This window comes from Cololabis saira, chromosome 10, assembly GCF_033807715.1.
Source record: "Cololabis saira isolate AMF1-May2022 chromosome 10, fColSai1.1, whole genome shotgun sequence".
Classification (NCBI taxonomy): domain Eukaryota; kingdom Metazoa; phylum Chordata; class Actinopteri; order Beloniformes; family Belonidae; genus Cololabis; species Cololabis saira.
Window position 1 is genome coordinate 7938462 of NC_084596.1, and position 15496 is coordinate 7953957.

Genomic DNA, 15496 nt, shown 5'->3' on the forward strand with positions numbered 1-15496 from the left:
AAAGCATCAAAATATTTAAAAAAAACAAACAAAAAAAACAAAACTATTTAACAGTCTCATCCTGGAATAAAGAACAACAGCAGAATAATGTGTTTACAGGGAACAGGAGGAAGCAGAACGCTTATTTAGTCCTGTCCCTTCCTCACAATATCATATCATCTGCCATAAAAAATATACAAATTCAAAATTAAAATAAAATAAGAAAAGAAAAAAAGGACAAAATAATAAAAAATAAATAAATAAATACAACACAAACAATTAATAAACAAATATCAAGGCATAATTAAACTAGCCTCCTAATATCCTAAACTCAAAAATGTAATTTCCCAGTCACTTCTTTGATGATCCATGACCAGCCATGAATGCAGGGAGTTACATTTGTATCATTAAATAAACATTAGAATAAACAAAAAAAAGTGAATATAAAAGAATAAGTATACTGTATAATAAAAGAATTGAAAAATAAGTAGTTAAAATAATAGAAATAACTAGATAACAATAGACAACAGACCACATAATAATAATAATAATCCTCTCTGTCTGTTAAACTGATATAATTTCCACACAAACACACCGCTTTACCAGGAATAGCTAGAACAGCTAACCGTGTAGAAGTGATCAGCAGTGAATGAAGTCAGGGTTAATGCTCGCTGCAGCCTGCAGGGGGCGCTGTTCTCAAAGGGAGCGCTACTGGGAGCGCATGCGCGGCTCTTACCAGGACCGGGCTATTACCATGGGGCTTACAGGCATAGACATATATACATATGTATATATGTATATATGTCTATGCTTACAGGCATATAAAGGCTAGATGACTCGCCCGCGCTGCTGCCAATGCAGAGCGACGTCGTTCACCGGCGGCCATCTTGCCACAGGAGAGCTCGCTCACTCATAACATTGTGTTTAATGGTGCATGTACTGCTTAAACAACCTTAACTTGCTCAATTCTCAACAGATTTTCAAACGGTTTGGTTTGTTATGAACGTCAGAGATGTAGTTATGACACTGCATACTTGTGAATAATTATAAACATTGAAAAACGTACTTTTGTATGAAAATAACAAGAAACAGATAGCTATATATATATATATATATGTATATATATATATATATATATATATATATATATATATATATATATATATATATATATATATATATATATATATATTATATACATGTTATAATGTAATAATATATGTATATATGTTATAATGTAAATATAAATATTACTAAGAATACTATAGAAATATTCATTTAATATAAATACCATGTCATAGCTATCTGTTTCTTGTTATTTTCATACAAAAGTACGTTTTTCAATGTTTATAATTATTCACAAGTATGCAGTGTCATAACTACATCTCTGACGTTCATAACAAACCAAACCGTTTGAAAAACTGTTGAGAATTGAGCAAGTTAAGGTTGTTTAAGCAGTACATGCTCCATTAAACACAATGTTATGAGTGAGCGAGCTCTCCTGTGGCAAGATGGCCGCCGTGTGAACGACGCTGGAGACTCCGCCTTGAGTCATCTATATATATATGTTTACAGGTGCTCTTATCTTCACAGTGTGTGAAGATGAGGAGTTGTAAACGGCAGGAAAAGGCGTGTCTCAGGTGTGAGAGGAAGCTGCAGAAACATCTGCTCACCGGTTCAACGGCAGGTTGCAGATCTGCTGGTGGGAACGACCCAGAAACCAGACCTGACGGTTCCATCATAGAAGTCTGCGTCAGCCCCGTGTCCTGCAGACCTAGGGTCGCCACCTTTCAGAAATAGAAATAAGGGACGATCCGATTCCAGCAGCGCAGGCGCCAAAAAAAAGGGACATCCCCAAAACCTCTAAACTGCATAGAAATGTATTTACTTTATATGAAAAAACGAAATGCTTTGCTTTAATAGCATTGAACTTGCATGACTGTACAGACAGCCCACCAGCATGCTATGTATGTCCACATCAGCCCAGATGTAGAATATAGCTACAGGTGAAGGTCGGAACGTTAGAATAGGGTGTAAAAGTTAATTTATTTCAATAATTCAATTTAAAAGGTGAAACCAATATATAAATATATATATAAATAGTCTCATTACAGGCAAAGCAAGATATTTTAAGCCTTTATTTGTTATAATTTTGATGATTTTCATAAAATATTCAATTTTTTTTAGATTTTTTATTTGGGGTTTTCATAAACTGTGAGCCATAATTATCAAAATTATAACAAATAAAGGCTTGAAATATCTCACTTTGCATGTGGTGGGAAATAATATATTTGTTTCACCTTTAGTTGAATTTACTGAAACGAGTTTTGCCATATATTCTAATTTTCCGACCTTCACCTGTATATTATAACATTAATAAATAACAGAGAGCGAAACCAACATATGTTTCTGTCTTTAATGTATCCTGTCCTTTATTTTGTTCATTATTGTGGGTTCGTTGTTCATGTGTGTGCGTGTGTGCCAGACGTGCATGGGACAATTGTGAAATACTGAATCAACTGCGTTCCGTATTGGTTCAATACAGAACACAACTTTTAATTACCAATTACCTAACAATTCCGTATTTCAAGGGAAGGGTTTGTTTTTCCACAGCTCGTGTGCTAAGAGGAGCTACGTCATTAACGTCTCTGTAAATGTTAGTTACGTCGCTGCGTTTGTGTGAAAGTTGCAGCAACAACCAGGTATCTGCTCTAACAGGACTTGGTCCACGTAGCTCCTCCGTGGACACATCTCTAAAAGACAGGTCGTCTGCTCCTCCTCCCATGATGCTTTGCTGCATCCAGATTCATTCTTATTTGAAAATGTCTCCGTCTCCCAGTCTTGCTGTTGCCGTTGGTCTTAATAACTCCAGCAAAGAGTTGCTGCTACCTTGGAACCGGATCTTCTGGCCCAGAGCCAGTTCTTTGTCAGTGGAAACAGAAAGCCCGGTTCCAAACTCAGCACTGGCCCAGAACCAGAACCAGAACCAGAACCAGAACCAGAACCAGAACCAGAACCAGAACCAGAACCAGAACCAGAACCAGCCTGGAACCGGTTTGGTGGAAAAGGCTAGACGTCTCCACGGACATCTCAGATGGCACTTTTCCACTAGTACCTACTCGTCAAGCGTCCACTCGCTTCGTCCTCGTTTGTTTTTCAACACCCAGAGCAGAAGTAGGAGGTTGGAGAAGCTGCTGTGACGTATTTGATTGTGTATCTAAACAAAGAAGACAACAACACTAAAGATGTAGAACCTGGAGGAGATTATAGATGTGCTGCTGGGTTTATGGTTTGTGTTCAATATCAAGTTAAAAAATGAGAGTGAGAGAAACTACAAGCTTTATTTTGTTCGTGTCGGCGCTGATGAGAAGTCAGCTGGGAGCCTGGAGCGGCTGAGAAGAGACAGAGCTCGTGGTAGATCTGGTCGTTCCTTATCTCCGTCTACATCCCTTTTTAATTCTCTCCTCAGCACCAGGTTTATGAACATCTGCACCTCAGAGTTGGATCAGAAACAGACGTTTGCGCTGCCATTGTCTGTTGAATAAAATCGCTGCGAACCGCTCTTGCGCTGATTCCCGCTTCCTGATTCAAACGTCTGACTCCAACCCCCCGACCAATCAGTGGCCTGTAGTGTGATGACGTCAGATCCAGCCGACTCAGCACGCTTACAACCTGGCAGAATAGGTACAGAAAAAGTACCTACTCGGCACGTTAGACACGCCTCCACCCGCCTCGACCCGTAGTGGAGAAGCGCAAAACGGGGGCGTGATGAGTAGGTACTAGTGGAAAAGTGCCAGAGATGTGTCCACGGAGGAGCTACGTGGACCAAGTCCTATTAGAGCAGATACCTTGTTGTTGCTGCAACTTTCACCCAAACGCAGCAACGTAACTGACGTTTGCAGAGACGTAACTGACGTGGCTCCTCTTAGCACCAGAGCTGTGGAAAAACAAACCGGTTCTCAGCTGGTTCCTAGTTGAACGAGTTGTGAACCAGAACCAGCTCTGGAACCAGTTTGGTGGAAAAGTGACCTGCTGATCCTCGTTTCACATGTCAGGGGAAGTTGGGTATTCAAATCTTTATTTCTATAGAGTCTCTGGAGCGGTTGCGTGAGCCTCGACGGGGTTAATGGTAAATGTTGGGCCAAACTGTGACTACATTTACATGCAGTCAAAATTCAGGTTATTGCTAATATTCCGGTTACTGAAACATTCAGAATATTCCGTTTACATGGTAATTAATCATTCAGGATATCTGGATCAAACCAGCAACGCGCGGAGAACATCATGACGCAATTCCCGTCATTTCCGCTTATTCTTCCTGTATCCAAATTCAAAACAAATGCTGCTTCACGCAACTTTTCGCTCACCTTCTTGTAAATCTTCTATCCCGGTACTTTCTACCGTCTACAAATGCCAAAATGTTGATATCCTTCATTACATTTATTTAAAGGTTTTTTTGGGCTCTAGTGGCCCTTTATTGGAGATGCAGACTGGAAAGGGGTAGAGAGAGAGAAGACACGCAGAAAAGGTGCGCGGGCTGGATTTGAACCCGCGACCGCTGCAGGAGGAGGACTGTAGCCTCAGTATATGGCCCGCTGCTTAACCCACTGTGCCCCCTTCATTACATTTATGAAGTGATTAGTCTCCTCCTGGTCTTGGTTTCTCCGTGTTTATAAGAACTTCCTGGACTCAAAAGACCAGGATTCCTTGTGAACAGAGCATGTGCAGAAAACAAATTCCTGTTCCGTTTGATGGGGATATTCCGTTTGGCGTTTACATGACCCAATATTCGGGTTTTAAAAGGAGTAACCCAGAGGTCATATTGGGGTTTTTAAAAACCTGAATATGAGCAAATTCGGGTTATTCAAAGGGGTTATTGGTGTTTACATGGCCGTGCAAATTCTGGTTATTGCCAATATTCGGGTTTTAAAAGGGTTATTGATGCATGGAAACGCAGTCAGTGTTTTCACAGAAGCAGAAAAGCGGGGGGCTGATTTCAGATAAGTGAACTATGTGAACCCCGAGCAGCCGAGCAGCCGAGGCGTCTCAGACTCGTCTGTCTGAAGTTCAGGAAGCCGCTGTATTTTTAGCCGACGGCTTCCTGACAAGCGTCAGCCGCTACGAGAAAGAGAAGCCGGTTCTTCATCTTCGGTCTGAAGCTGCAGAACCTGGACTGACACTTCTGGGTCTCGTGAGCGTGTCTGTGGTTGATCTGGTCGTCATGGAAACGCCACGCGGTAACCTCAGAGCTGTGAATAACCAGACCATAATCATCCTGTCCGCCGCGCTGCTGCAGCTACGTATGATAATACCTGTAAATACATCTATAAATATACATAAATATACCATCATTCTCATTTAACTTTAACTTTATACATCATGCAGCTTTCTTTTTAAATAGTTTATTGGATGTTTAGTCTATTTTAAATCTTCTCCATGTCCAGATACAGCTGTCTTTACATTGCTCTACTAGTCCTGGTTTCAGGTCTACTAGTCCTGGTTTATTTCTACTAGCCCTGGTTTAATTTCTACTAGTCCTGGTTTCAGGTCTACTAGTCCTGGTTTCAGGTCTACTAGTCCTGGTTTCAGATCTACTAGTCCTGGTTTCAGGTCTACTAGTCCTGGTTTAATTTCTACTAGCCCTGGTTTAATTTCTACTAGCGCTGGTTTAATTCCTACTAGCCCTGGTTTATTTCTACTAGTCCTGGTTTCAGGTCTACTAGTCCTGGTTTATTTCTACTAGTCCTGGTTTCAGCTCCACTAGTCCTGGTTTCAGGTCTACTAGTCCTGGTTTCAGGTCTACTAGTCCTGGACTCTGACTTCTGTTGCTCTACAGTTATTGTCCCGTAGAGCAGCGGCTGCTGTTGTAGCCGCTCCAACGTTGCAAAGCATTCACAGCTGGAACGGAGGGTAGAATTCACAAACAAACAAACTCAATTCATGATGTAAGGTGAAAATGAGCTTCCCCTCCTTAAAAGACCTGCTGCCAGAGCAGCTGTGACCTGGTCTCTGGTCTGGAGGCTGCGATGACGGGGAGACACCCGTGACTCAGCGTTCTGCTCACATGCAGATCTTTGACGCCTCCAGAGTTTCCAAACTCACGTTTCTCTCTGATCTTCTCTCTCCGTCCCGCTGCAGGAGGGAACTTCCCCCTGAACCCGTAAAAGCAGCTTGGGCTTTCCTCCGACGCGCCGCCCGCGTGACGCCGACCGTTGTTGTGGAACCCAGTGTTGTGCATGAATGAGTTCAAATGAACACGTTCATTCGAACTCGTTCATTTCTGTGAGAACGTTGAACTGAACGCAACATATTTGCAAATAAAGAACTTGAACGAGAACTTGTTCATTCTGCAGATCACGAACTGACAAAGGATTTCTCCGTCTTCTCGACTCACTCGAGCCGCGATATGATGTTTCATTGATGTGTTATATGTTTGATATTTTATTAAATGTGAAGACAGTGCCAGTGTGGAGACTTTTTATTTACACAGAAAGATTATTATTTGTTTAAAATAGCTATTCTCCCCCTTTTATTTATTTTTATTGAATTTATCTGTTGCAAACAAAACCTGTCTTCCAATTCATTGCGTTTTTCATTGCATTTTTAGCCTAGTTATTTTTGTGGTAGCAGTATCGATCGGTACTCGGCATCGGGGCATCCCTAATCATAACAGGGGGCGCCATCTCCATGGCAACGGCGGCCCGAGCCCGGTGCTGGCTTTACATGACCAGTGAAGAGAGAGACGCAGCGTCAGCGAGCCGTCAGATGATGATCCGTTTATCATTATCTGCGGGAATTTTAAACATCGTCTCCCAAAGAGTCCAACGGTAAAAATCGAACCTTTCTGTGTGCAAACCATGTCCACCTGAGAAAAACAAGTCCGAGCTTCTGCCTCGTCAACTTCACATTTAAAACGTCATGTGGAGTTAAAGCATCCGTCCAGTGTGAGAAAATATCTGCAAGTCCTTGATGATCAAACAAAGTGATCAGGAAAGACCAAGAAGACCCAACAGCCCCGAACGACCCCAGTCCCACTGCTGCTCCTTCAGGGTTGATTTACCTGCAACAGGGAGACAAACTGATGTTTAGGGAAGAGTATTAGGGCCGGGCAGGCGGAAAATAAAAATAATATTTTAGAAAATATTATGCACTTCGAGAAAAAAGTCGAAATGTCGATATTTATGTTGAAGTACAATTTCGAGAAAAAAGTCAAAATGTTTAGAAAAAAGACGAAATGTTGAGAAAAAAGGCGAAATTTCGACTTTATTCACGACATTTCTACTTTTTTCTCGAAGTGCACAATAAAAAAAAATCTTCCCCTCTCAAATATGTTTTCTCCTGCATGGCCCTGATTCTCTTCCGTAGATAATGGACGACATTGTTGGAGATTTGTTGAAAAGTTGAAAAGCCACTAGGACGATACATGATTGTATACAGTGAACAGTTTTAGGATAGGGGGGCGTTTCATTCGTACTTCTCACCTAAAAATATTGAAATTAACTGAATTTGAACTTGTTAAAAGTGAAAATGGTGAACTATGAACGTGAACTGTTCATTTTTAAACTATGTGAACTGAACTTTGAACTAGTTCATGAGAAGTAGGAACTTGCACAACACTGGTGGAACCACGTCGCCTCTTCATCTTCTTTGTTCTGAAGAGAATGAGCAGAAGTCTGAGGAGGAGCTTTTCATCTCAAACCACCTTTCAGATTGTGTTTTCACAATTTTGATTATTTGAGTAGTTTATAAGTGACTCTGGGATTCTGGGATGTCCAGACGCCCGGGAGGACTGAACACGCCCTAAAAGGTTTTACATTTTGGGAAATTATTTCATAACCCTCTCCAAGACTGTTGCTGATGTCTTACCTTTCTGCCGCTGTGTTAACACACCTGGACCCTGCAGACCAGCTAACTGACGAACCCTCTGGTCTAAAGAGGTTTTTGTAGTTCCTCTACTGACCACTAGGGTCTGGATCTGGACTCTAGTGGTCTGTAGAGGACCTGCAGGTCTGGATCTGGACCCTAGTGGTCTGTAGAGGACCTGCAGGTCTGGATCTGGACCCTAGTGGTCAGTAGAGGACCTGCAGGTCTGGATCTGGTCTGTAGAGGAAGCAGCAGCATCCTGGTCCAAGACCATAATCCAGGTTCTGGAGAGCCCAGCTCCGATTCCAGGACCGGAACAGAAAACATCAAAAATGCTGTTTCTAAAAACAAGACATGCAGAGGGATTGTGGGAAGTTTCTTCAGTTCATTGAGTTTATAATGAAAAACACAGACACTGCTTTTTTTTAACAGCTTAATATAATTTTTTGCTTCATTCTCTGTCAAGTAATTAAAATATTGATATTTTTTTCTTTATGTTTTGATGTAAAATATAACCTGCAGTGTTCCCAATGAATGGAAATAAACATAAAAAGCACTGCTTTTATTTTTTTATTATTAGATTAAAGCAAATAAAACATCAGTGAGTTTATTGTGTAAGTTTCTACTTTTCTCTGCCATAATGGAAAGTTTTTAGTTAATAATTTCTCCTAAATATTTTAGAGAAACCAGGAAAAGCAACCTGAATATATATTTTTCAGCCCAATAAGGCTGAAACCTGCTCAGCCTGTCAGTATGAATGTGTTTCTCTCTTGGGTTTTTCATGGCTCAGCGAAGGTGTGACAGGAAACGGTTTCAGTTTCCGCTCAGCGTGGGGGGGGGGGCGGCTCCCCGCTGGGGAAAACCCTGCTGGGTGGTGTTGGGGGGGTCCAGACCCTCCAGGGGGACCTGGGCGGGACACCTGGGGGCGCTCAGGGGTGGGAGGGTTTCGTTTCTAAAAACCCTGATGACGGAAACACACACCAGCCAGAGAACCTCAGCTCCTCAGGGACCAGGACTGGGGCCCCTGGAGTTTCCAGCCCCCCAGAGGAACCTGCAGGTCCTGAGAGTGTAAAACCTGTAGCCCAGGCAGGTTTCTGGAGTTTCCAGCCCCCCAGAGGAACCTGCAGGTCCTGAGAGTCTAAAACCCGTAGCTCAGGCAGGTTTCTGGAGTTTCCAGAGACGATGGTTCCTGGACTTCATTTTAATCATTAATTCAGTTAAATTAAACCTTCTCTTCTGGATTAAACTGCAACCAAATCCAGTCGCTGTTGTTGTCTGAAGGCACTAAGGTACCAAACTGCACACGAAGGTGAGAAGTGTAAAAAACCGTTAAAGTTAAACCAGGTCAGTGAACCCTGACAGCAGGTTAACTGATAACCAGCGTTTCTCTTCACAACAGTCGGAGGGTTTCAAGTAAAAATAAACAGAAACTGGCTTTTCAGGGGAAAAAATGTCGATATTTGCAAAGCACTTCTGCAGAATTAAGGTTCTGCAGAATTCAGGTTCTACAGAATTCAGGTTCTGCAGAATTTGGGTTCTGCAGAATTCAGGTTCTGTAGAATTAAGGTTCTGCAGAATTCAGGTTCTGCAGAATTCAGGTTCTGCAGAATTCAGGTTCTGCAGAATTTGGGTTCTGCAGAATTCAGGTTCTGTAGAATTAAGGTTCTGCAGAATTCAGGTTCTGCAGAATTCAGGTTCTGCAGAATTCAGGTTCTGCAGAATTCAGGTTCTGCAGAATTTGGGTTCTGCAGAATTCAGGTTCTGTAGAATTAAGGTTCTGCAGAATTCAGGTTCTGCAGCATTTGGGTTCTGCAGAATTCGGGTTCTGCAGAATTCAGGTTCTGTAGAATTAAGGTTCTGCAGAATTCAGGTTCTGCAGCATTTGGGTTCTGCAGAATTCGGGTTCTGCAGAATTCGGGTTCTGCATAATTCAGGTTCTGCAGAATTCGGGTTCTGCAGAATTCAGGTTCTGCAGAATTCAGGTGCTGCAGTTTTAAATCCTGGACTCGATGAGAAGTGAAATGAGAAGCTTGCGAAGACAACACAACCATCAAGGTCATAACTATGTCTCTGTATCTGTTACCTGTCTACCTACTCACTGTCCTACTTTTAGATGCTACCCTGCTTCAGCACACAGTTATACAACCTATATAATCTTTATAATCTATATAACGTATGTAACCTATATAACCTATATAACCTATATAATCTGTATAATCTATGTAACCTATATAATCTACGTAATATATATAATCTATGTAATCTATACAACCTATATAATCTATATAACCTACATAATCTACATAATCGATATAATCTTTATAATCTATGTAATCTATATATATATCTATATAATCTATATAATCTATATAATCTATTTAATCAATATAATTCATTTAATCTATATAACCTATATAATCTATGTAATCTATATAACCTATATAATCTATGTAGTCAATATAATTTATTTAACCTATATCATCTATAATATATATAATGGATATAATCTATATAACCTATATAATCTATGTAATCTATATAATCTATATAATCTATATAACCTATATAATCTATGTAATCTATATAATCTATGTAATCTATGTAGTCAATATAATTTATTTAACCTATATCATCTATAATATATATAATGGATATAATCTATATAACCCAGATCCATGGTTTATTTTGTCGTGTTCAACTGATCTCTGAGGAAAGTCTGGACCTCATGGCTCCTCAGAGGAGTCAGTTCGGATCCATCCCAACCTCTGACAGCTGGTTCCACCGGGGCAGAACCGGATGCTCTGAAAGACCGGGCCCCGGGTCGACCCGGGTCAGCGAGCAGAACCCAACACACCCCGATGGGCTGAGAGACTCCTCAAGTCCACAACATGGACTCCGGACCCGGGTCCGGGTCCAGTAATCTGGACTCTGGCTCAGGGGAGGTTTAAACACCTGGGGCTGGATTCACCAATATGTTCTTAAGAACGATCTTAAGAAATGTCTTAAGATCTAAAATTAAGAAGTTCATAAGAAAGTTCTTAAGTGCAATTCCTCAATATTTTCTTAAGAACCGTCTTAAGAACTGTCATTTCTTACGAATTTCTTATTTTTATTCTTATTTTTCCTACTTAAGAACTTCTTAAAATGTCATTGCATTGTACGCGCCAACAAACAACATATATACGGGTAGTTTTAACTGTCAGTCAGTCACTAAACATGGAGAAGAGATGCTTTTCAAGTCAGGAGCTTGAGGTTATGGTGGATGAGATTAATGTGCGAAAAAAAATACTATTGGGGAAAATAAATAATAATTAACTACCATGCTAACTAACATGCTAACAAACAGTTAACAGGCTCTTTGTGTAATTAATTACAAAGTATATCCCCAAACTATGACGTACTAGTCTAAACTTGTCTAAAATGTGTTGAAAAAGGTGATATTAGAGTTTTACCTTTTGACAGAAGAAATTTTAAGACAGGTCAAGGTTGTCTTAAAGTTAAGAAAAAAGTCAAGAACAAATTTGAGAACTTTTATTTCAAGAATACCATTTTTTCTTAAGTTTTTTCTTAAGAAGAAACTTAAGAAGAAAGTTGAGAAAATACTTAAGAACTTTTTTTGGAGAATATGACTTCTTCTCTTTTTTCTTCTTAAGACTGAATTTAAGAAAAAAATTACACTTAAGAAGATTTTTTTTCTTAAGAATGTTTTGTGAATCCGGCCCTTGGTCCGGTTCTGGTTCTGGGCAGCAGGCCCGGTTTATCGTGTGGCTGTTGAACGGGGGCCAGTAGAAACATTCCTGGGCCCGGTTCCCGGGTCTCCCGGGTCTCCGGCTCCCGGGTCTCCGGCCGGCCCACGACCACGCGGCACATTCTTTCACCATGACTGCTGGATCCAGTCCAGGTCCAGACCACCAGGGAGCCAGAACCCCCAGAACCGGCGTCACTTGTGAATCAGAGCCGGACTTACCGGATCCAGAAACAGGAAACTGGTTCTGACTCAGCCTGACGAGCAGCGGTGACGCCACGTCTGAGGGTCCGGGGGCCGCTGAGGAGGCTCAGCTGCTCACTGGTGTCTGATCCCGAACTGAGGGGGTCCCGAGCTGGATCTGGACCCTAGTGGTCGGTGGGGGAACTGCAGGTCTGGGGCCTCATTTATAAAAGAGCGCGTAGGATTCATACTAAAAGTGTACGTGCGCTCAAAAGCCAAAAATGGCATACGCACAAAAAAATCCTGATTTATAAAACCGTGTGCAGGCACACTTGCACGCAATGTTCGCTTTATAAATCACAATCCAGCTGGAAGGTTGCGCAGGTGAATTTGCCTCATATCCCGCCCTCTACACGCCCACTTTATACCATAAATGGGCAATGCAAAGTAGTTCATGACTGTATTTGCATATGAATGAGCAGGGCCGCCGCAAGGGGTGTGTGAACCATGCGACCGCACAGGGCCTCGCACCCCAAGGGGCCTCGAGCTATGGGCCGTTTTTCTTTTTTTTTTTTTCCAAAATTATTATTTTTAGTTTTTTGTTTTTTTTTTTGTTTTTTCCCTTATAAATATCAAAAGTCACGTTCCATTACAGACCTAAATGTGTACTAGTCTGTGCATATCAATAAATATATGTGCAATGATGTGCGTGTCTGTTGTTCAATACAACTGCGTCAGACCAAGCGCAGACACAAGGTGCTCTGATCCAGACGGGTGGAGTTGGAACAAACTGTCACACAATGTCGAGAGAACGAGACAGAATCAGGAAATTTCCATCAGGGGATGAAAAAAGAAAAAGGGCCCCGCGTCGAGGCAAGCCAAATGATGATGAGGCGGGGGAAGGTATCCAGTATTTTTCTAATTGGCGAGTTAAAATTGCGCATATAGACACCCGATCCGACCCGAAAAACCCACAAAATTTTGCCCCCCCCCGGCCATTTCGCACAGGGCCTTGCAAATCTCCCAGGCAGCTCTGTGAATGAGCCTGCTGAGCATGCGCAGCAGCTTCCTGCAGTCTGTTTCTGCTGTGCGTCAGGATGAATGAGACGTGTCGAGCCACTGTGCCACTAAATTTCACAGAGACTGAGATGGAGATGTGGATGAGGTGGAGGCCAAGAAAACCACATTATTTGGTGGTCACAGTAATGGCATCACTAACAAAAAGAAAGCGAGTGAGTGGCAGCTCGTTGCTGCTGCAAACGCCGTGAGTGCTACGGACAGATCTGTTGCAGAAATAAAAAAGAAGTGGTGCGCTCTGAGGCCAAGAGAACAGTGGCCCGGTGTCGTACGACAGGTGTCATGCCAAAAAGTGATTGCCTGCCAGAATCTGATTTCTGCGCGCACAGCAGCCCGTTGAGCGATAGTGCTAAAACGTCAGATTTTCAGATTATGAAGCTCAAGAATGTGATCAAGTCATATTTAGGCAGAAATACTTTTCATTACCTGTATTTGGCGTTCAATCAATTTTTGGTAGGTAAAAAGACCCATTTTAAGGTGAAAAATCAGATTTTGGCACGACACCAGCGCGGCGCGTCCTGGTACCGCGGCTGCAGCACCAGAGCGTCCCAAGCACATGGCGCAGCTGGAAGTGGCCGTGTCCTGACTGACGCTGTGCTTCAAACACAGAGGGACACGATCAGCGCTATTATATTACAAGTCTGATATGAGATGACATTAAGAGTATGACATGAATCTGGCTTCATTTCACCACCTCACTGTCTGCGTCGCCAGTTCCCCATATCTTCAAAATGTTTGTGCGCTAGGATCAAAGTTTGCGTAAAGATTAGTTGTTGTTTTTTTTAATCCCAACCTTTGCGTAGAAGGTGGCGTGCGACTCTTTCAAGCCCTGTTTTGTGCGCACGCAAGCTTTATAAATGAGGCCCCTGATCTTTAGTAGCTAGTAGAAGAACCACGGGTCTGGATCTGGTCCCTAGTGGTCAGTAAAGCAGCTACAGGTCTGGATACAGACCCTGGTGGTCTGGATCTGGTCCCTAGTGGACACTGGCACCCTGAAGTTTCCTAAGTTTCCTTGTGTCCGTCGGGGTTCTGGACTTTCTTTCTCTCGTTCTACCTGAAACGTTCACAGGTTAATCAATACGTTACATAATAGATCCGGTACCTGACCCTGTGATGTCATCGACCCGCTGTCGTCACGCCGCGTTCTTACCAAAGCCGCGGACGTTGGACTCGGGGCGGGAAGAACGATGCGGAGCAAACATGCTACGTGGCTGATATTGATCACCAATGTCAGGCTGGACATGTCGGGACCCGGAGCCTGAACCAGAACCAGAACCTGAACCTGAACCTGAACCGGTTGAGGTCCCTGACAGAAACCGGGCCCTAAGCTGCAGTCGGGTTCCAGAACCTTAAAAAGAACCTTGCTGCCTTCCCCGACCAGGAAAGAGGTTCTTGTTAATAAATAAATCAATTAGGGGCCCTGGATGATCCCTCCTACCAGGGACGGGTACCAAGTACAGGCCATCTTTGGTACCGGTCCCTGATTGGTCCAAAACACACAACCAGAACCACTCAGAACCGGTCAGAACCAGTCAGAACCGGTCAGAACCAGTCAGAACCGGTCAGAACCAAACACTGGACTGTTCTGAAGCGTCCTGGTCCTTTGTGAGCATCACCGGAAAACCCGGGTCTGGATCACCACAGCGGCGTCACCCTCCTCCGTCCAGAGGAACCGACCGAGAAGGTGGGACACCTGGTCCCTGTGGAGGGGACTAGGTGTTGTCCCGAGGTCGTCCTCGGGACACCCCGAAGGTTACCCAGGACATGCCAGGACGCCCCGGGGAATCCCAGACGAAGCCCCGACGATAACCCAGGACGTGCCAAGATGACCCAGGACACCCGAGAATGACCAGGTTGTCCCGAGTACGCCCCGAGGAAGCCCCGACGATTACCATGGATGCTCCAGGATGACCCAACCCAGGACGCCCTGACGAAGCCCCGAAGGTTACCCAGGATGCCCCGAAGACGCCCCGAGGATGCCCCGAAGACGCCCCGAGGATGCCCCGAGGACGCCCCGAGGACGCCCCGAAGGTTAGCCAGGATGCCCCGAGGACGCCCAAAGGAAGCCCCGACGATTACCAAGGACGCGCAAAGATGACCCAGGACGCCCGAGAATGACCAGGACATCCCAAGGACGCCCCGAGGACGCCCCGAGGACGCCCAGAAGGTTACCCAGGATGCGCCAAGATGACCCAGGACACCCGAGACTGACCAGGACGTCCCAAGGATACCCCGAGGACGCCCCAACGATAACCCAGGACGCCCGGAGGACGCACTGAGGAAGCCCCGAAGGTTACCCAGGACGTGCCAAAATGACCCAGGACGCCCGAGAATGACCAGGACGTCCCGAGTACGCCCCGAGGAAGCCCCGACGATTACCATGGATGCTCCAGGATGACCCAACCCAGGACGCCCTGACGAAGCCCCGAAGGTTACCCAGGATGCCCCGAAGACGCCCCGAGGATGCCCCGAAGGTTACCCAGGATGCCCCGAAGACGCCCCGAGGATGCCCCGAGGACGCCCCGAGGACGCCCCGACGGTTACCCAGGATGCCCCGAGGACGCCCAAAGGAAGCCCCGACGATTACCAAGGACGCGCAAAGATGACCCAGGACGCCCGAGAATGACCAGGATGTCCCGAGGACACCCC